At 48.3% G+C, this 22,736-nt stretch overlaps 1 pseudogene; it reads right to left on the bottom strand.

Annotated features, from left to right (window-relative positions):
* Positions 1–19,164: 19,164 nt before the first annotated feature.
* On the bottom strand, positions 19,165–19,987 carry LOC147728809 (heterogeneous nuclear ribonucleoprotein K pseudogene; annotated as a pseudogene).
* Positions 19,988–22,736: the final 2,749 nt, after the last annotated feature.

Raw genomic sequence — 22,736 nt, 5'->3', positions numbered from 1 at the left:
AAATTGTGAGAACATTGAATCTATTTTCTTAAATACATGTGGTGGGAATTCCAAGCAAATTGCCCTAAAAAAATATAAAAACTTAGGAAAAAAAAACATCTTCACTAAATGTGTTCTACCTCCGATAGACAGATGTAGGTTATCTAACCGTGATTCTCTCTTAGTGTGTAGCATAAGTGGCTCCAGATTGTTATTTACAATATTCTCAACATTGGCACTAATGCTAACACCCAAGTATGTTGCTTTATCAGTTATTCTCGGGTCTCTCATCTTAATCTTAGTATTAATCATGAGCAGTGTCTTGCTGGAATTTAGCTTGTACCCCGAAGCTCTACCGAAGTTCTGTGCTTCATTTTCAATGACATTCATAGCAGTTGTAGGATCCCCTGTGACAATAGCAATATCGTCAGCATACGCTAAGCATTTTGTTTCTAAACTGCGCACACTTATAGGGGCAATTAACACGTTTTTTTCGAGCCTGTGTATGAACCCATCTATGTAGATGGCAAAAAGGAGGGGCGAACAAGGGCACCCCTGTCGTGTCCCCCTGTTAATTTTAAAATTGTCGGTTAACTCCCCGTTAATCAATACCCTAGCACTGGGATCAACATATAGCTGTTGGATCGCTGTAATATATTTCTTACCTATGCCACAGTTTCGCATGGCGGCCCACAGGAACTTCCATGAGACCCTATCAAACGCCTTCTCTGCGTCGAGCAGTATAAGCGCCATAGGGTCTCCTGTTAAAGATATTTTTATTGAGAGAATAGAAAGATAGAAAAAACAGAAGAGAGAAGGGATGAAAGCACATGAATTACAAATCAAAGAAGTGCCCACACAGGGGCCAATGCAAAAGGCCGAGCTGCAGTAACTGTAATGAAGGGCCGAACAGCGTCATCAGTCAGGGCAGGAAAAAAGAGTTCAAAAAGAGTACAAAAATCTGCCCGAAAGAATGTCAAGCCCCCCGAGAAACCGGAGGGGAAGCCCGCACTGACATCGGCCACGGCTGTCCCAATCAAAGGCCTAGTCGACCAAGTCCATGTGCGCCTCCAAGCGGATCGGCCTGAAGGAAGACAACGCTGCATGGAAGATCATCCAAAGTTCAGATCGTCCCCATCCCCCACCAGAAAAGAAAAACAAAACAAACCTCCCCGGTGCATCCTACCCCCCCTTTGGTGGCAGCCGGACAACAACCATTCGCACAGGCACAGTTCACACCTGAAACAGATGTAGGGCGCGTATGGTGAGCGGGCAAACCGCCGACGGCAACCCTCTAGAGAGAAAGCGGACCAACGGGCCCCATCTGAAAGTAAAGTTCTTAAAGTTATTTCTGAAAATGTCCGCCATACGATCCACACTCAGCAACCTCCATAACCTAGCGAACCAAAGGGAAAGAGCTGGGGCCTCCCTCTTTTTCCATGCAGCAGCCAGAGTCAATTTGGCTGCTCCCAAACAAAGCCAAAGGATGTGCTTGTCAGCCCTGGTTTGGTGCTCCAGAAGCGGGTCCCGAAGGCCCAGGAGTACAAAGCCAATGGAATCTGGAATCGGGTAGCCCAGGATCTCCTTAATATCAGACAGAATCTCCTCCCAGTAGGGGCGTATGATGGGGCAATCCCACCAGATATGGCGAAAGTCTCCCAGGAGACCACAGCCTCGCCAACATCTGTCAGACGCGGAAGGAAAAATCTTTTTTAGCCGGGTCGGATACAGATACCAATCTAACATGGTCTTCATATGTGCCTCTCGCAGATCAACAGAATGATTAAATTTGTGCAGATCTCGCCAAAGATGAGACCACTCTTCGTCGGAGATATCCCGCCCCAGGTGCTCCTCCCACAAACCCATGTATCTAGGTCGGGGTGAGATAGCCGTGGTTAACAGTAAATCATAGAGGAAGGAAATCACCCCCTTCATAGATGATGTGCGTGTGCTGTAAGATTCGAAATCCGTGGGAGGCCTCGTCGCGGCGTCCCGCACCTCAGGAGACAACGCCCAATGCAGCAGCTGGGTGTGCCGGTAGTGCTCAGTAGGTGGCACTCCATAGTCACGCATGCAATTTTGGAAGGTGAGCGGCTCATAGCCATGAAACAAATGCGTAAGTGCATGGCAGCCCCCCGCCTTCCACCCATCAAAGGGCCCTTCAACAAGAGCCGGCGGAAATGCTGGATTAAAATGAATAGGTGTGAAGGGGGAAGGAAAGGAGGTCCATCTGTCGTCACTAGAGACCGAATCCCAGACCTTCAGAGTGGTGCTCGTAGGGGTGCTAATGTATGCGTTGCGAGGCCAATCCCCCTTCGCCTTCCAAACTAGATCCCATATAGAACGACCCGCCACACTTCTATCCATATGCAGCCAGTGCTTCTCCGACTCCATTTGGGTCCATTCAGCCAGCACCCGGAGCTGTGCCGCTTTGTAGTAAAGAAGCATGTCTGGAAGACCAGCCCCACCCTTCCTCAACGGGCGGCGTAGCGTAAGAAAGGAGAGCCTAGCGCGGCCCCCTTGCCAGATGTAACGCAGAACCATAGTCTTTAGGCGTCGAAAAAAAAACCCGTCCAAGGTAATGGGGAGGGCTTGGAACAGATAAAGAAGCTTGGGTAGCAGCGTCATTTTGACAGCATGCACACGTCCCAGCCAAGAGATAAACATAGGCTTCCAGCGATTCAGCTCAGCCTGTATCTGAGTCAGCAGAGGAGGAAAGTTAGCTGCATACAAGGTGTCGATGGAGGAGGTCAGCCGGACCCCGAGATATTGTATGGAGGAGCTAGACCAGGACAGGGGCGTAAGCGGTCGAATGCGCTCTACCTCAGAGGGTGGAAGTGTGAGATTGAGAATGTATGATTTGCCGGGATTCACCCGAAAACCCGCCACTGCTTCGAACTGGGACAGCACGTCCTGCACCTGCGGGAGGGAAGTCCCGGGGTCAGCTAGCGATAAAAGGACATCATCAGCAAACAAAGATATTTTGTGCTGTTCCCCGGAAAAGGGGAGGCCCACAATATCTGGGTCCTCTCGAACCCTAATGGCGAGAGGCTCTATGCTGAGCGCAAAAAGTAAGGGAGATAGGGGGCAGCCCTGCCGTGTGCCTCGGGAATGAGCAAAAAAGGGTGAGACGTGGCCATTCACCATAACTCTCGAGCGCGGGCCATGATAATTGGCCCGAAGCATATCTATAAATTTGGGAGAAAAGCCAAAAGCCTGTAGAGTACCAAAGAGAAAGTCCCAGTCCACCCGATCGAACGCCTTTTCAGCGTCTAGGCCTAGCAGGACAGCTGGAATCTTAAAGCGCTCAGCCTTCTCGATCAGATGGATCAACCGTCTGGTGTTATCATGGGTCTGGCGACCCTTTATAAAGCCCGATTGATCCGGATGGATGAGGGCAGGCATAAGGTCCTTGAGTCGGGTGGCCAGGATAGACGAATACAGTTTGGCATCAACATTCAGTAGGGCTATGGGCCGGTACGATTCACATTTAGAGGGGTCTTTCCCCGCCTTGGGAATGATCGAAATCATAGCCTCCGCCATAGTACCCGAAGTATGGCCCGCCTCCCTCATGTTGTTGAAAAGAGTCACCAAGTGGTCACCCAACTCGGATGCGAAAGTCTGATAGAAGGAAGCCGTATAGCCGTCCAGGCCCGGGGCCTTTTGCGGTTTGAGGGATCGGATGGCTGACAGCACTTCCTCCCTAGTAAAGGGGGCCTCCAAGAGCTCGTTCCATTCCTTGGAAACCTGCGGAAGCGACAGGGCCTCCAAGTATGCTCGTTGAGCGGCCGGCACCAGGCGGTCTGCCGAGTATAGTGCGGCATAGAAGTCGCCGAAGAGCTCGGCCTTAACCGCATCCCTGTGTTCCACTACTCCGGAGGGGGTCCAAATGCCACCCACATATTCCCTCTCACGTTTATCACGGAGCTGCCGAGCTAGGTGCTTCCCCACTTTGTTGCCCTGAGCATAGGAGAGGCGCCGTAGGCGCAGGAGGGTATATTCAGCTCGATTATTATAGTGCGCCCTAAGCTTCCCTCGCACCGCAGCAAGAGGGCAAAGGGTCTTTCTAGAAGGATTCTGCTTATGCGCAGTTTCCAACGTCGTCAGTTCTGCCTCCAGCCCCTCCCTCTCCTCGCGATGAAGCCTATTCAGGGCGGCGTTCAAAGCAATGCATGTGCCCCGTGTCGTCGCCTTGAAGGCATCCCATTGGGTGAAGACCGAGGTGTCACCAATCTTATTAAGCTCAAAGAATTCACCAATGGCCGCCCTAAGCTTCTTGCAGGATTCCTCATCCCGCGTAAGGGATGCCGGGAAATACCATTTGCGGTGAGGGGACGACTCTGGGGCCCGGATCAAGCACGTCGCCAAAAGGCTATGATCAGAAACTGAAAGTGGAAAGATTTTGCTATCGCGCAGGTCGCCCTGTAGAGATTGATGCACAAAAATATGGTCAAGCCGGGAATAAGTGTGATGAACATGTGAATAGAACGTGTAATCTCTAGTGCGGGGGTGGAGGGAGCGCCAGCTATCAATAAGGCCCAGACTCAACAAAGTATCGCGCAGCTCCGGGGAAAAGAGACCCGTCTCCGTCCTCTGTTGATGTGAACAGTCAAGCCCTTTATCCCAAACCAAGTTGAAATCCCCCATCACAATCAACGCTCCCTCCCCGAAGTCCCCAATCACTCCCAGAAGTGCCTCAAGGAACCCATGTTGGCCCGCATTCGGAGCATAAACAACCACCCACGTGCAGAGCTTACCCATGAGCATACCCTTCACCATCAACCAACGCCCCTCCTTGCCCCCCCGCACCGCCAAAGGCTGAAACTGAAGGGAAGAGCGGAACAAAAGCGCAACCCCTCGGTGCTTAGTAGTGGCTGAGGATTTATAAATCAGGGGGTACTGCCTGTGCTTAAGTCTAGATTCATCTTTACGGGCCAAATGAGTCTCCTGCAGGCCCACCACATCTAGCTGATGATCAAGAATATACTTCCACACTTTCTGGCGCTTTTGAGGAGAATTGAGGCCTTTAACGTTCCAGGAGCCTATCGTAACAGGCGACATCGAGTCCAACATCCCCCCCCATCGCTCCAATCAATGCTGCCCACCGCCAGATACAAACCAGACATACCACAGCCATACCAGGTCCCCAGCCACCACCACTGGGATCCCTCCCCATCAAGCCTACCTAAACCCACCGGAGCCTCAGAAACAAAACACAAAAAAGGAAAAGCAAAAAGTAGAAAGAGAACAATGAAAGTCGGACATGACCGTAAGGGTCGGGGGTAGAAGACCCTGGTAATGCCCCCCCCGAATCCAGGGTCGGGGTAACCCTCCAGCGGAGAACTGTCCCACAGAGTACCTGAGATGGTAGAGCCCCCCGGCTCCCACGAGCCACTGTTGAGGGGGGCCTAGGCCGCCGAGGAGCTGTCCACTCGGCTCGACTCAGTCGCCTGGGCCACCGAGGCCAAAGCTTCTCCCCTTTCACTCTGGCTTGCCAATTGAGATGGCCCCTCTGCTACGCCATGTCGGCCCACTCTTTGCCATGCTGGGGATCGGGAACGGGGACGTCTTCTCGGAGAGGAGCTGGCGTCCGCCGACGCAGTTGTTTCCTCCATTTCAAGCAGCTCCCTGGCGGCTGCTACTGTTCGCACTTGCACTAGTCTGTTTTGCCACCGGAAGATAAGCCGAAAGGGGTGATCCCAGGAGTAGGACACCCCTTGCTCCCTCAAGAAGGCCGTGATTGGGCGGAAGTCCCGTCGCTTTTGCAGGGTGGAAGCCGCCAGGTCTGGAAAAAGTTGAGGGCTGTGCCCACGAAAAAGCAAGTTGTTGGTGTCCCTCGCCTTCCGCAAGATCGTCTCCTTCAGCTGAAAGTCGTGGACACAAGCCAAGATGTCGGGAGGCGCCAAGCGCGCGCCACGTGGCAGGCCCACCCGATGCACTCTGTCCATCCTGATTTCATTGCGATCATCCTCAGCCAAAATGTGCAGAAAGAGAGCCTCCACATATTCCCGCAGGTTTCCACCGTCTCCATCCCACGGCACCGCTCGTATTCGAATATTATTGCGACGGGACCGGTTTTCCAAGTCCTCGCAGGGGGTCTGGAGATCCAGATTTTGCTCGCGGAGCTGGAGCAAATCTTGCTGTAGTTGATGGACATCCCCACTGAGGCCCAAGTCGTGGTCCTCTAAGGCCGCTACCCGCTCGCCAATGCCGTCTACATCGCGGCGGACCTCACGGAGGTCGGAGGCTAATTGTGCTTTCAGCTCCGTAATGTCCTCTTTGATGGAGGAAAAAAGCTCAATCAGGAAGGCCTTCGTGACCGGGCCATCAGCGTCGTCTTTGGTCGGCGACTTGCTAGGGCCGGGGGGCGATCCAGATGCCCCCTTACCGGGACCTTCCTTCCCCGGTTTATTCAGGCGATTCCTCGTCGACATGCTGCGACACTGCAACTCAGATCGTGAGAGGCAAGATGGCACCACCTCTCCGTCCGTTCGTCGTCTGCGCTATCCAGTAGAGCTCCAGACAGGCCGGCGCCTCCCCGTCACCTCCGCTCGGCGACAACAGCCAGCTAGGACGCCGGGATCATAGGCAGGCTCGCCACAATCCCAATGTGGGGGACTCGCAAAACAAGCGCTCAACTCGACAACTTGCAAAAGTCCCGAGTGCCCTCGTGTGGAGAGTCGATGTCGCCTAGACAAAGCCCCGTAGGCCGCTCCGATGCTCGTGCGTCACCAAAGTAACACCTCAGCTAAGTCCGCCATCCCATGTCGCAGCTCGACGGGAGAAGGAGCAAACCGATGCAGGACACCTCAGCGAGCCCAGGAGAGTCAAAGCCGAGGTTGAAATCGCCCCAGTGCCGCTAAACAAAGCTATGAAAGGCTCGGGGTGCCGGAGGAGCTCGCGGGCACGTCTTACTCCGTCGCCATCTTGGCCACGGCCCCCTGATGATTCTTTTATATGATGTTCCATTTGTAGTCTCTTTTTTTGCAGTTGTTGTGGTAAGACTACTTTTGCCCCCGTTTTGTATGTGCACTATTTTTTTGACACAAATTATGAAGGCACTATTTCATGTCTATTTGTGTGAATTTTGTAAATAGTGCTTGCGTTGAATTATTTCCATATTTGTTAAGAAAAACAACGCCCAACTTTTTTTGCACCATGCAATCATAAAAATATGAGGCAAACAGATTTTGTGCTTCATTGTAAATTGATGCATGATTTTGCCATTATTTGCATTACGCAAAATCGCCCGCTAAAATCTAGTAAATCTGGACCCAAATTCATAAGGAGATCCTTTGTATAGAAAAGCTAGGCTCCTCTTGGTGCACTCTTGAGCATAAAGCCCATCAGTCATATTATTTAACTAAGCTAAAGTGTGTCAAGTTTTACTGCAGAGTGACAACATTAAAGTTAGGGGTATTTGGCTTGAGACACTCAAACAAAATCTCACATCTTACTTTCTCTGAATTCTAACATGGACTTGGGCATTGTTTAGGGAAAGAAGCTCAGTTTGAATTTGTTTGCCAACCAAGGCAATTCAAATTAAAGTCTGATGGTGAGTTGGAACAGCAAGTGTGATCTCTACGCCAAACATAAAGCCAACAGCACAACCGTGTATCCTAGTATAGAAAAGAATGAATAATTTTGCTACTTACAGACTAATGGCTTATTTCTTGATAAGTGACAAGTGATACATTTAACTGATTCCTTCCCAACATGGTATGAATAATTTATGAATGGCATTCATCATTTATGAATAATGTAATAAACACCAAACTCTGACATGGCTTTTGTATAGTAGGCATCACTCATTTAAACTAACATATCTATTTTTTGCGAGCAACGTAATTTGGATGTAAGATACCACCCAAAAAATCTAATTTGTATTTCCAACAATGGTCACATAAACCTCCACATTCAAATGTTTGTATTATTTGGAGCTGCTGCTAGGGAGGTCATAAAATACACCTATGACTGTTTGCAAAGAGGATTCTCAGACAAAATGTCTATATGCAGCAATTACAACTTGTCTGCATAGTGATCAGAACACAACAGACAAAGCACAGGAGCAATGAATGGCATTCAATACCTTAAGGGCACAGGAGTAATAGTGGTCCTGTATCCCACACACCCACAGTTGGAAAGCTTTTATAATAAAGTTATGGAGTACCAAGCACATAAGCATACAGCAATCCTCAGAGCGAGATTTAAACATTATCCTGTTTTGATAGTGGGAATGAGGCCTTACAGTCTGACTTCAATGGCTCTGAAATCTAAATAATAAGTATTAGAAAGTCGATTATTAGTTGGGGTGGATGGTTGTCCATCACAAGAGATTATGTCACTATAATTTCTAGGGGCAGTAATGGTTTTAGTAATAGAAACCTAAACTCAACCAATTGTATTTACGTCACACAGCACAGAGGCTTAACTTAAGAAAATATGTAAAGCATTAAGAAGTACTAAACAGTTAAAGAATCAAATAGACAATACAATAAAATCCCCACTCCAATTTAGAAGAATAGAGAAAATGTCAAAGAACAAAATGACACTTCCATTAAGGGAAACTGAAGGTAGGAATTTTAAACGTTTTAAATGTAAATAGCGCCAAAAAGCACAAAGTGCCAACGATAGCCGATTGGTCAGTCTGACCAAGACAAGGGAAAGTTTGAAGGCTGACTGTGATGGTGCATGGGTCAGATTATTCCTGGTTGGAAAATTACCTTCACAAATGTTCCAAAAGGTAGAGTCCTTAGAGGGGCAAGGCTGCAGGCTGGATTCGAAGATGGGCTTCACAACAACAGGTTAATGAAGGACGAGGTCTGGGTAAGGCTGTTGACGAAAGGGGGAAGCTCAGAGTGGGAAATGTCCAGAGTTTGCACCTAGAGTGTGGTCAAAGTTGATCCGATGCTGCTTGGCATAGGGCCTGGTGAAGATTTCTACCTTCAGACTTTGATTGTTTTGTGGAAGTTGGATTTCCTCAAAGAAGCAAGTCTGCAGTCGAAGAAGGTTTGATGTCTCCGGATGCTGGTCTGTGTTAGCGCTCCTGAAATGGATTTGTTGCCCCCTTGGCAGATCAGCTGGCTGGTTGGACCTGGTCCCATGATGGTTCTACATGCAAAAAGTAGGCAAAATATTGCTAAATACCAGATTTGCAGGTTTAGTTAGGTGTACACTCTGACACCAGCCAGGGGTTCCAGGACCTCAGATTTATCATTTGGGGTTTGGACGCACTCCTTTATAATCCACCAGCAAAGTCTAGGGCTGGTGTAGTTGAAACTGGTCAGCTGGGGTTTTTATGGAAAGGGGGCTTATTGCAGCAAGTGTGCCCCTTAGTTTAACGAGAGGCCAGCCAAATGACCTTTAGAGTCCATTTCTTTGCTTCCTGGGTACAAGTGGGAGCAGGTCAAGTAGTTATTGTTTAATCACAGGTCTCAATCGCAGGCACAATCCTTCTGTCTTCCACAGGTCTAGTAGTGTTCTGAATAGAGTGCCCAGGGCTGCCATATTTATTCCTGGCCTAGTCTGTGGGTGGGGGGGAACTCCTAGCCCCTTACTGACCAATAGGGAAAAAATTCCCAGGGATAACCTAACCACTTTTACAGAATTTCCTGTGAGCCCTACCACAAACAACCCCACAGTGCCTTTCACTCCCTAAAACAAGATAGCAGAACCTTGTTTCCCTTGTCCAGGAGCTTCTTTTTCCACCCTAGAAGTGAGGCCAGTGAAATGAGCAACTCCTCACGTGTGGTCAAAATCAGTACTGCTCTACTCCTACTGTGATTGTTGCCTTACTGAATAGGAGTACAAAGGAAGAGGGTAGGCCCAAGTGGTAGCTACATTTGCCTGTAACAGCGTAGATGTTGGACATTGGGCTATTAGCTGTGTTGCCATCACATGTAATAGGTCCACAATTTTCCTCACTGAGAACTAAACACCTCATTGTAGTACTTGACTCCCACAGGGTAGCAGAGCAGAGTAGTACATGGCCTACTCAAGGGAGATGGTGTGTGCTAGTAATCCCCAACCACTGGCACACAATAATACTACGCAGATATTTACAAATATGTACATTGTCAATTGAAACATACAATAGATGACATTGGGTCACCCAAACATCTCAAGTGAGTTCAATCATTTGTTTTATAATAAACACATTACTTTTGCAGAAATAATTTCACTAATGTGATAATCAATACAAGATCTGAGTTGTGATGAATCAATAAAACATTTGCAGTCATTATGGAAAAACAAAAAAATCATTTATCAGGCATAAGCATTGCATTTGTGTATTCTTTGATTTATTTGATGCCAAACTGCAATAATAAAAACAATCCCTAGACGGCATCACAGAAATAACATTGCATTGCAACCATACAGTCACCCCCTTAAGGGCATAGCAACATGAGCATTACATTTGTACATTGTCATGTTACCATACACACTGCACCTAGAGGGCACAGTGCTCCCTGCTGAACAGAAAGAGCTCCAGCCATGGGAGTGCTTGAAAAGACATAGCAATCCAGTGATGGTGATGATATTGGAGTCCCCCCAGCTTAGGTTGAGGACTCAGGAGATCCATTGGGGAAAAAATGGGCATCCTGCTGGAGTGATTGGTGGTGGTCCCACCATTCTCGGGCCACCGCAAAGGAAGATATGGTCAAAAATGTGGTAAAAAAAAACAAGGCTCGCAAAGTATTATGGGGCAATACTCACAGTGCAATGCATACTGTATCAGGGGCTCTCCTGCTGTGATGGGGAGAGCTGCATCTTGCTTTTTATTGCTGCGTCTGTGTATTTGGGGGTGCTCGGTCCCACCCGGGCACCCGAAGAACGACTCCCTCATTGGAGAGCAGCTCAGAGAGCTCCCTGTGTGGTCAACACACTGGTGTGCTGCCGGGGGAGCCTGCAGCTTCATTCTGTCTGCTCATTCCGCTTTTTGTGAATGGCCTTCCTGCTCCCCCAGACATGGGCACAGAGAGCGGGGTGGGCCAGCTACATGGGGGAGTGTGGCAGCCATCCACCTTTCTCTCCTCATGTTCCTGGGGCCTAGCGATGGGACCCTAGGCCCCATCTGCCTTCAGGAGGAATGCTACAGCACTCCTCCTGTGTCCCACAAGTTCAGGGAAGTGCATAGACACTTCAACGCATCTATCTGTGCTCGGGGTTCTGGGGATAGGGTCTGCACCCCTAATCAAAAAATGTCCAGAGGATGGCATTCTATCCCCCTCACAAATGGAAGCAACAAGGAGGGGGGCCAATACATGCCCTCTGTCACTTGTATAGAAGGATACAGCTTTGTTGTGCCCTACCCCAGCCCTGACCCACCCCAGGGGAGTTTCACCAGCCAGACAGTGGAGCTATATGCACTCTTAAGAAAAGAAAAGGCTACCCAACTTTAGAATGCTATACTATGGGCTGCCTAGTTGGGTCGATTCAGATGATCCTGGGCTTATTTTCCTCCCGGTGATGCTCTCTATCCAACAGGGGCCATTGCAACAACTCTCCTTACCTCTCAAGCGCTGGAGTTTTCAAAAAGCTGCCTTCCAGGTTCCCTGTTCCAGCTCTCCTTTAGTACTTTGTGGTGGGTGCAGAAATTCCAGTGTTTTCCTCCAACTGGTCCTCAGGTGGTTTAAGAGGGTGTAAGAGAGCCAGCCTCATTGACCCTTGGGGAGACCCATCAGTCCTGTCATCAATTGGGCAGAATCCTTGGTCCTGAGTGGGGGGTCAGGAGTTTCCTCCTTCCAGTTTTCCATGGCGATCCCAGGATCCAACAGCAAAGTGAAGAAAAACCCACAGGCAAGAGAAAGTCTTTCCCTTGTGTAGGAGTTTTTAAAGGGATGAAGAGGGTTGCTAGGGTGCCACATCACCTCTCTACCCTGTCCCACTCCTAGATCTCCTGCACAGCAAGCTGGGGCAGTTAAAGATGTTCTCATCGAAGAGCCTGTGGTCGCATCAGCTCCTGGGGTCTCAGCTCCACCCCTCACTGACATCACTTCCAGGGACTTGCACACTAGAATTTCAAAGAGAACACCTCCCCTCCCCACCCCCGGGTTGTCTTCTGTTGTCTGGGCATTCTCCTTTGTTCATTGGACTTGGGCAGGTACATCACCAGTAGAGTGTGACAGATGATTGATTGAAGAAGATCATTCTGCCTTACTCCTTTCCTCCTCAGGAGCTGGGGAAAGTACAGCTAATTGCTCTTTTTGTGTGGGGATTCCTTTCTTACCACTGCTGGAGAAAATCTAATTAAAAGGGCGCAGCAGGGTGACACAAGGTCTGAGCTCTAATCCTGAACTGAGCCAGGGAAAATGGAAACTCACGATGATCCATAAGATGAACAGCTATCATTTTAGAAGTAACATTTTTGGTTTTCTCACATAGGCTACACTCCGATTCAAGGCGTCAATGGTCTCTGTAGGCCAAAGGGAAGAATCCTTGGTCCTGAGTGGGGGTCAGGAGGTGTGGAAGAGGTGTGGCGCAGCGGCCAGGGTGACTCACGCCCGATGCTGTGGATCATGGTTCGATCCCCGGCACCGGCGGCAGGGGTCTGCCCAGCACCTTGTGACTCGGGGCAATAGCTTGATTAATCTTCCCGACGGCCCCCAGCGCCGGGAAACCAACTACAGGTAGCTGCGTGCTTTACAAATACAGGATTAATATTTATGTTTTATTTAAGGGACATGAAACTACACTCTAAGGCAGTTCTCTCCTTGTGTGCATAATATGGTGCCACTACAGGCAAAACAGTAAAGCACACCAACTTCCCTTATTAGGGTACATTACCCTCATAAGGCCTATCCCAGGTGAATTACTAATCCTCCTGGGTACCCATTGTACCAGGCTACCTGTACACTGTTACTGGTCTGCATGCAACAGTAGTTTCCCAAGTGCAGCCCACACACGTGCTCATTTATGTGCATGTGTGTTCATGTGTAACTGGCCAAGTGCCCCTTACACTTGCTTTAATGCAGCAGCCTTTTCTTAAAAGGCAGACACTGGCAGTAAACACACTCAGTCCATATGCCATGTAATTGCCAAGGGTGAGACACAGGTCACAAGGAGACTCACCCATAGTAAAACATTTAAAAACGGGTGATCAGAAATGCAGAACTCAGTGCAACAGAAGGTCTCTTTGAAGTTAGGATAAAAAGCACATCCCAGATGGTCATCAAATAGAAAGGAACAAAGCACCTCTCCACACCAAACACCTTTGGATCATCCATGTGAACAACTTCACACCTCATCAAGCAGCTATTCAACTCCTGGGTGACATATGGAAACCCATGCAAATGGTCTTTTGGTTGCTTTATGAAGGTTAAAGGTGACTTTTAAAAAATACCTTTTGTAAAATACAAATTCAACTTTACCAATGAATTGGACTTGAAATAAATATTTTAAAAAGCCTGAGAATTAACTTTTCACCTGGTTTCTAAATATTTGTATTTTTTCAAATAAAAAAATACTTTCATTTCAAAGCAAACCACTACACGTTAAAAAGTGGAGTGATTTAGTACTGCTTAATGTACAGTCCCCTTTCACAGACTGCCTCAACTGCAGCAGGAAGTGTCCCGGTGTTAAGAGTCAAAATGCACATTAGAAGCCTTATCTATGCCCTTTAAATCAGCAAGAACACAAAACAAGAGTATTATTCAGAATACTGATTGGCACAGTTCTGCAGGAAGTATATCTGGTTGTGTGCCTATGGTGGTCACAATCGGATATTCAGACCCTTCTAGGGTTTTCTCCGCGTTAGCGGAGGCTCCACATTCATGGCACATTTGTTTCACCTTTACAAAGACAGACACATTTGGAATGGTTACTTGTATTGTGATGTAGTGTGTCAGCAATCCTGTGCTCCGGCCAGCCACGCATGGCCTGTGGGGTTAAATAAAAGGGGAGGAACTCCACTTGAGTTCATCTCCTGATACTATCTAATTGTGTGTGCCTGAATTGCTTTTTGTAGTTATCCCTGCAATGTACTCTTGCCATTGAGGCCTACCGGCCCATACTCCCACAGTGCCGACTGTGGGACAGCACACTAGCGATGACGGGAGCTGTGGTACACGCTTGCGTCACTGGCCCTGTCTCCGTTCCACAGCCGGCGCCTTCAACAGCTGCAGTGCTGGTCATCAGGAGGCACGCTGCAGCACCTGCATTGATGGAAGAGCTGTGCACGCGTTGAGTGCTGCCCCCATCTAGGCGCTCCAGACATCCCATCTGCCTTGCGGTGATGCCCAACAATATCCCTGTGTTTTCTTCATCTCTGGGAGTTCGACCCAGCAGGTGTGTGCCGCCGCGCCACCTGCATGACATTGTCTGTAACTGCATGGGAGGAGCAGCCCAGCGGGAGACCACACACTCTTGTTCAACGCAAGTGCTTCCAAGGAGGAATATCTGGGCAACGAGGAGGGGAAACTGTGACCACAAGGCAGTGGAGCACCAGCGAGAGGCCTAGAGAAAAAAAAAGAGAACACAAGGAGGAAGACACACAAAGGACACAAACTGTACCTACAAACGGACAGACAAAAGGACAAGAAGAGAAGTGAAGCTACAGACAAGTATAAGGGCTAAGGTAAAATAAGGAAGGTTTACAGCACACCAGAAGCACGGCCGATGAAAACCAGGCACCAGCCCAGCAAAGAGTCCCATTGCAACATGCTCTCACTGGGGTACTACCACCCTTCCGTGCACTGGAAGCATCCCCAATGATGGGAGATCTGGATAGAATGACTAAACAACTACTTTGTAGCCATGAGGGAGACAGACTGGGCGGTGAAAAGGTCGCTACTCCTCCACTATGCAGGAGATGAGATATTCAATTTATTCAAACACCTGCCAACCACGGATTACGAAGTGGCGGTAGCGGCCTTAAATGCTCCTTTTGACCCCCAGCTCAAACCCCGATTTTTAACGATACAAGGTGTGTCAAGCATGCCAATGAGAAAGGAAGTTGATCAACGTATTCTATGCCCACCTGCGCATGCTGGCCAGCACGTGCATAACAGATGACCAGCAGAATGAAATAAGGGCCCAGATCATTCAAGGGTGCCATGAAAAGTTTTCTGAGAGGCCTCATTTTGCGCCAGCCACAGATCGCCCAGAAGACATACTCATATTGGCACAGACCCACTGCTTGTCAGCTGCGAGGGCAAGCGAGATTGACCAGGCCCTCCCAAAGAACCAGGACAAATCAGGAACCATCAAAACAGAGCATGCTGACGCTCTCCAGTGAAAGAAAATGAGTGATGGACCCAAGAAGACAAGGCCTGAAACCTCCAAGACACAGTGTGGATACGGTGGGCATGAGCCACATGATGCCAAGGACTGCCCCACTGCAAGGCAAGACCTGCGCAAATTGCGGAATTCGCACCCATTTCGCACCGGTTTGCAGGAGACAAACCAGAGACCGATAGACCTGAGGACAAAGGGTGCCTTCATGAGCAGTGCAACAGATGTGTATCGCAGACTCCGCACAGCAGGATGAGCCCCAAGGAGCCAACCAACAATACCAAGGGCTGGAAGACTCATCCTTGGAGGAAGATGAGATGGAAACATACCTAATCTTGTTCACACGAGAACTCAAGCACCGCAGAAGGCCGCAACCCACATGCATAGTCAGAATTGCAGGATCGGAGGTGAGAGCAATCATCAACACAGGGGCTTGAGTGAACGTGATGGACTTCCAGAAGTACCGTCGCCTTTAACCTTGACCACCGATCACCCCTCCCCAGGCGAAGATATTCACCTATGGGATCCAATTCCCACTGCAGCTAAAAGGAAAGATCTCCATTCCAGTTAGATCAGAAGACCAGGAGGTGATGACCATCATCCATTTCATAGACCGTGAAGCTTACACCCTAATCAGCAGTCACACTGAGGAGGACCTAGGATTGGTGTCATTTGCCAGGAGCGTCCAAGCGCATCAAGTGGACGAGATACTGCACCAGTTTCCGGAGCTCTTCCAAAGGCTAGTACACATTAAGTTCAACCCCATCAAGCTGTACATCGATAAGACCTTCACTCCTGTGGCACTATGACATCAGCCAGTCCCTTTCCACCTGAGGGTCCTGGTGGAAAAAGAACTTGAGAAGCTTAAACGGAAAGGAATAATCAAGAAGGTCTCAGTACTGATGCCATGGGTGTCCCCGATGGTCATTACGGAGAAGCCAAAGCAGCCGGGAGCGATACGCCTTTGCATAGACATGAGGCTACCCAATCGAGCAATCAAGAGACAACGCCATATAACGCCAACCATGGGTGACATAATTGCAGATATCAATGGATCAAGGTTGTTTTCTAAAATAGAACTTAATGACAGGTATCACCAGCTTCCCTTGGTGGAAGAGAGCTGTTACATTACAATTTTCAGTGCCCACCTAGGGTTGCATTGTTACAAATGGCTAAACTTTGGAATGTCTTTGCCACAGAGGTGTTCCAGAACACCATCTGAGAGATGCTATCTGGATTGCCTGGAGTTCTTAACATCAGCAATGGCACCTTGATCCACTCTGCCATTGCCGCTGATCATCACAGGCATCTGAGAAACACCCTGCATTGCTTCAGCAAACATGTCACATAACTTCACAGGGGAAAAAGTTTGTTCTTCCAACCATCTCTGGAGTTCTTCGGATATGTCTTCAACCAGGAAGACATTCAGGTGGATCTGAGGAAGTCTCAGGCCATCCAAAACTCCCCAGCTCCAGCCACACCTACCGAAGTTAGGAGTTTTCTAGGCATGGCCACAGATTGCGGGGTGTTCATCTCAGACCTCGCAACCTGCGTGAGCCACTGAGGGCTCTCACTAAAGCGGATACCAAGTGGGCCTGGGGATCACAGGAAGAGGAGGCGTTTAAGAGCATCATGGACGCAATGCTGGGGGAAGCCACGCTCGCCTATTTAGATCTGATGAAGCGCACAGAACTACTGGTCGAGACCAGAATGGTGGAGCTAGGAGCGGTGCTTGTCCAGGAACAGGAGCCAGGACGGGTGGGCGGCTTTGTGATTCACCAGCAAGTCTCTGACCCCCACCGAAGCAAGGTACGCTCAAATCGAGTAGGAGGCGCTTGCCATAAAATGGGCATGCAACCAATTCTACCAGTACCTGATGGGCTAGCCATTCACCGTGGTGACCGACCACCAACCTCTGGTTCCCCTCTTCAAAGGGTCATCCCTTCACCCATCTCCCCAGATTGAGCGATGGTCTGTGCATCTCCAGCCCTACCAGATGGGGGTAGTCTACCCACCCAGCGTGAAGAACCCAGTCGACTTCCTTTCCCAACACCCATTCCCCGGAGAAGAGACCAACGGTATCGAGGGGTCAGAACAGTACATAAGAATGATCTCTGTCGCTGCATGCCCCCAGGCGAAGACGCTTGAAGATATCAAGAAAGCTCCCAAACAAGATCCCATATACACCCGGACTCTTCAAGCAGTCCAGGTAGGGTCCTGGAAAGCTAACCTTCAGCAGGCCAACACGTGGGCACCAGAGGACTGTGAAGAGCTGACAAAGATATGGAGGGTGAAGAGCGAGCTGAACGCCACATCAGATGGAGTACTCCTGCGAGGCCCGAGGCTGGTAATACCTCAAGCTCTGAGACAATGAGCAACCCATCTGGCCCATGGGGGTCACCGAGGGGTTACTAAAATGAAGTTGAGAATAAGAGATAATTTCTTGGTTCGAGAACTCGAGACAAGGGTTGAGGACGTAGTGCGCCGCTGCAATGACTGTCAGATGACAAGCGCGCCCAAGCAGCCAGCCCCGGTAATCACAGAAGAGGCCTGCACCATTCCATGGTCGAAAGTGAGCATAGAATTCGGGAGTTTTCCCCGGAGTGAAGACTAGTCCTGATAGATGCATACTCCAAGTACCCCATAGTGGAACCAGTTCTGTCGACTGCGTTCGCTCATGAGGCACCCATCCTGGCGAAAGTATTTGCCACATTTGGATTCCCTACTGAGATCAGGAGCAACAACGGCCCACCATTCCAAGGGGCTGAATTCCCCACATTCCTCAATCAGTGTGGGATCCATCACTGGCGGATCAGCCCCAAATGGCCCCAGGGCAACAGAGATGTGGAATGATTTATTAGGACATTGAATAAGATGGTACGCATTACTAGTGTGGAACAAGCAGACCCCGTACAACACCTCCATGAATTCCTTAGGGAATACAGGAGTACCCCACACTGCACAACACTCTGAACTCCTAGGGCCCTTATGCTCAGAAGACCAGGGTGAGACCGAATCCCCACGTGCCCATGGTGGGTGACCACACCGCACGATGTGCAAGAAACTCAGGGAAGGACGGAACGGCAGAGCCCCCGAGCGAGTGTCCAACACCGCCCCATGCCCCGGCCCCTTCACCCAGGAGCAACAGTCATACTTAAAGATAGTCGACCCGGGGGAAGTTACGAACCGCCCATGAGTCAGGGACCTGGATGGTAGTAACCAACAATGGCACCATGGTAACTGCCAGAAAAGGTAGCGAGAAAATATCTTGAAACATCTCCTGGTTAAATGAGATTCCCTCTATATCCTCAAAATCGGACCCTCCAAGCCTGCCTCACCCTGACGGGGGTACCCTGTGCCAAGAGGAAGAAGATACCAGTGCCTCTGAACTCTCTCCATCAGGGATGGTGCCTGTAGATCCACCGCAGTGAGGTGGACCCTCCATATGTGGTCAGCAACATTGCTACAGCCTCTGACCTAATCTCTGACCCAACCAGCCCCTTCAGGACTTTGCCTGATTAACTCTCACAGACTGACATCCAGTCACCACTGGTGCTCATCAGATTTCAAGAACTGTGTTCAGAGATCCAAGTTGGGGAGGGATTTAGTGAGTCAGCGGTTCTGTCTTCAGGCAAGCCGGCAAGATATTGTGTGCATGTCATCCGCAGGCCAGGCGTGGCATGTGGGGTTAAATCAAAAGGGAGGAACCGCTCGTGGGTTCATCTCCCGATACTATCTAATTGTGTGTGCCTGAATTACTTTTTGTAGTTGTCCCTGTATTGTACCCCCTCCTCTGAGGCCTACCTTCCCAAACCCCCACAGTACCGATTGAGGGACAGCACATATCATATGCATCAGGGCTGCCCAGCTTTATATTATGTTGTGCCGTATTCATCACCGTCCTTATGGTGCACCACCCCTGGCAGTTAGAGATGGTGAGGAAAGATCGCTCTTCTACCACGGTGACCTGGAGGGAGGAGGCCCTCTGTGGAGACTCATGTGATATTCATCGTATTCATCGTAACCCCTTCTTGCCGGCAGCATAGAACGGCCACTCAGACTCGATGGCATGTGGTCATAGCCACCTCTTCCCGGAGGCAGAACCCCATGGACCCCCCTCCGTAGTCATCATACATCATTGTGAAGCCCTGATAATCGTAGATTTTGTTATAGAAATTGGGATCGTATGGCTACTCTCACCCTTTAATCGGATTCTCCGATTATCTTGACGCACTCCACAATCTTGTCAGCTTTTTCACCAACTAAAACAACTCGGTCGGTTGAATGGGGGCAACATTCCCGGAACACTATAACGCTGGTCTGAGTACTCTCTTTAAGCTCCTTGATTTTCACTCCTTTCACACCAATAATGCCGCCCACAAGGCTCTGATGAATCAACGTTCTCAGTTCACAGACTATGTTGCTTGCTTTCTGCTTTTGAGGCTGTGCATTATAGCCAAAATCTTTGAAAGTGAGGAGGATTTTCTTCAAGATTTCCCCAACGGCTTCTTTATCGGCGCTGATGCTCAGAATACGCTTGGACCGCTGCTACCTGTGATGGAGATGCTAGCTTTGTGATCTCTTCACAGCACTGTGATGTTTTTGCTGCAATTTCCAATCACTGCTCCGGCATTCCGGACTTGAAACATTAGGCGCACGTCAACCTTTTCGCCAGTGCTGCAAGATATTTAGCAGCCTGTTCTTCCTCGGTGTCGTAAGCTGGGCATTTGCCGTTGGTTTCGGTGAATTGAACCTCGCGGTCTGTCTCGCCCTCCATTTTCACTGAATGCTCCTCTAGTGGTAGCTGCAACCTCACCTGCTTCCTGAGTAGAGATAAATTATTATAAAATGTTACATTTTCCTCCAAATGCTTTCCTACAGAACAGTCTAATTAACCCTGCTACAGTGAAAATAGCTATTGGGGCGTTGTCACTGTAAGGAGTTTAACATTAAATTTTTACATGTCCTACTTTTAAATACAATTGTATCTACCTTATTGAACATTAAGATCTACATCAGGGTGACTTATTAATGAATGAAAGGAGGGTTTAGACCTATCAAATGGGCTATTTTTACAGGTTAGGTCTGCAGTTTAAATTCAGCACAGTCAGGTTACTTGTGTCAGGCCTGCAGTCAGGTTTGTCACGTTTCCTGTAGTTTTGGCACAATACATGATGCAGTCCTTTAGGGACATTAGGCATGCAGACTCTGGGTACATTTTCACCATGTAATAGGGACATATAGTACAGCCATTTTCAACATGTTTCAGCAGTCAGAGCACATGCACTGGGTCTGGTTAGCAGAGTCCCAGTGCACAGAGTAAATAAATACCAGCAGCATCAGTCGACATGAATCGAGGTGATCATGCAAAAATTGGCATTTTCTTACAATAAGATTCTCACAAGACAAAAATGTATAACTTCTTTGATTCTAAGGGTGATTTATTTGAAGCAGTCAGACTTTGTGTTACATAGATTTTATGGATAGCCTTTCAACTGACTCAATGTCTACATAATGTTATTGTTTTTTGCTGTAAGGAGTTTGGCTCAGTCAAGTAGAAGATCCTTTTTCTGGTCTTCAATAAGATAGGATTTAAAAAAAAGTATTGCAGTTCCATATATGACATGCTTAGTCCCCGATAGACCAACCATCTTTTCTTTTGCAGAGCACCGCCCAATTAAGTAGTGGAAATCGTAAGGGACGGGCACTGCCTTCATTGCTATTGACTTCTCTTTATTGTATTGAGCACAGGGGCCTAAAACCTGGGAGGATAAAAGGCACTCATATTGCTGTATGTATTTGATGCCCTAAATTAGACTTTGGAAAAAGGGGAAAGGCTGGGTCCTGTCTCTGACCGGCTGGACCACTCTTATTAGACAAACAAAAAAAGTGCCGGGCAGTAGAAATTGGTAGACACAAGTACACACCTAGTACAATGAATTGCTAGGCTGACAAACCATTTGTGTTTAGTCACTTGTATGTTTATGAAAAAAGATTATGAAAAAATGCCTTGGCATCAAAGGGTTCACACCGCATTTACAGAGGTTCACAAGTGCATTGAAAAAACCATAAACAATACATTAAATCGAAACATACACATATAACAATTGTGATGACAATGAATATAGACAACTGTGTAATGCCTCAAAGAATTCTCTTTGTTGAGGCACCAATCCTGGATGAAAAATAAACAAGTGGACAGCTAAGATGGCAAACTAGCCTACTTGTTTTCACCACCGCTAGATACACATTAATTGGTTTATCAAATGGTGCAAAAAATAGGAAGACACAAAACTATGCAGCAATGTAGAATTGTGTGTGAGTTATATTCCTATTGTGCCCTGATGATTCAGTATCTGGGTGGAGCAGGACGCCGACGCGTTTCGAACCCGTTCTCCTCAGGACAAGGATTGGGGAGGTCGTTGTCGCTTATGCTGGAAAATATCAGGATGCTACCTTGATGTTAAATGTACATGCACCTGTAAGGTGTCCCTAAATTAGACTTTGGCATGTAAGAAGATTGAGTAGGTCAGAAAAAAAAGTTAAATATGTCCGAGCTAAATACTCCTGGGACATGGCACCTCTGTAATCAACTAGAATTTGAGATTTAAATTTTACCTGGAATTGCTTCAATACCTCGTAATGCATTTGAGCAGAAGAGAAGACCACAGCTTCAGAGATCATATCCGTAACAATGTTGGAGCTGCAATTAAGAAGACTTAAAACTGGATAACTGTAACAACAAGTTGATGGATGGAATGCTTGAAGTATTTGGAGCCACTGGCAATCCCTCGGGCCCCATCCCAGTCCATTGTTGTTCACCCTCTATAACACCTCAATTTGGACCCATATGCAAATCAGTTTTGTTACAGCTCAAATTGGAAAAGTCCAGCCCAAACTGCCAAGCCAGGTTCTCTTTCAACTTGAACACAAGCAACCCATGAATGGCTACACCCTGATGAAGGCTCATTAGTCGGGTATAGCATAGTTCAGTGGCACAGTGAGGATAGGACCCACATCTGGGCATACCATTCGTACACAGGGTGTCAAATGCAACAACAAGATTATGGATAAAGTGTTTGAATTAATCGCAAAAAATGGCAATTGCTCTTGACCGCATCTCAATCCATCATTTTTTGGCCACCCTTCCTTCTCAGTTTGGATCCAGCCAAATGCAAATCCATCTTGATCCAGCTCCAGGAGGAACAGTCCAGTCCGAACTGCCAGGCCAGGTCCTCCCCATAGCAGAACACATGCAAACCAAGACCAGTTTCACCCTGGTTAGGACTCGTCAGTCAATTATGGCTTGGTTTAAATAGCACAGTGAGCACAGGACCCCCAACTGGGCATATCCTTCACACTTAGGGCATCAAATGCAGCAACAAAAAGGTTCCAATTCATCAAAAAGGAGGGAATTGGAAGTGCCATGGTGACATTGACAATGTTAGCTAGAGTTGTCTTATGTAAGTTAGATAATCAACTGTGAGAGATATGTAAATTGTGTCAGCAAATTTATTCTATTCTTT

The sequence above is a fragment of the Lissotriton vulgaris genome, chromosome 3_1, assembly GCF_964263255.1.
Source record: "Lissotriton vulgaris chromosome 3_1, aLisVul1.2, whole genome shotgun sequence".
NCBI classification, from domain to species: domain Eukaryota; kingdom Metazoa; phylum Chordata; class Amphibia; order Caudata; family Salamandridae; genus Lissotriton; species Lissotriton vulgaris.
The sequence above is the reverse complement of the archived record's forward strand: the minus strand, read 5'-3'. Positions and strand labels throughout refer to the sequence as shown.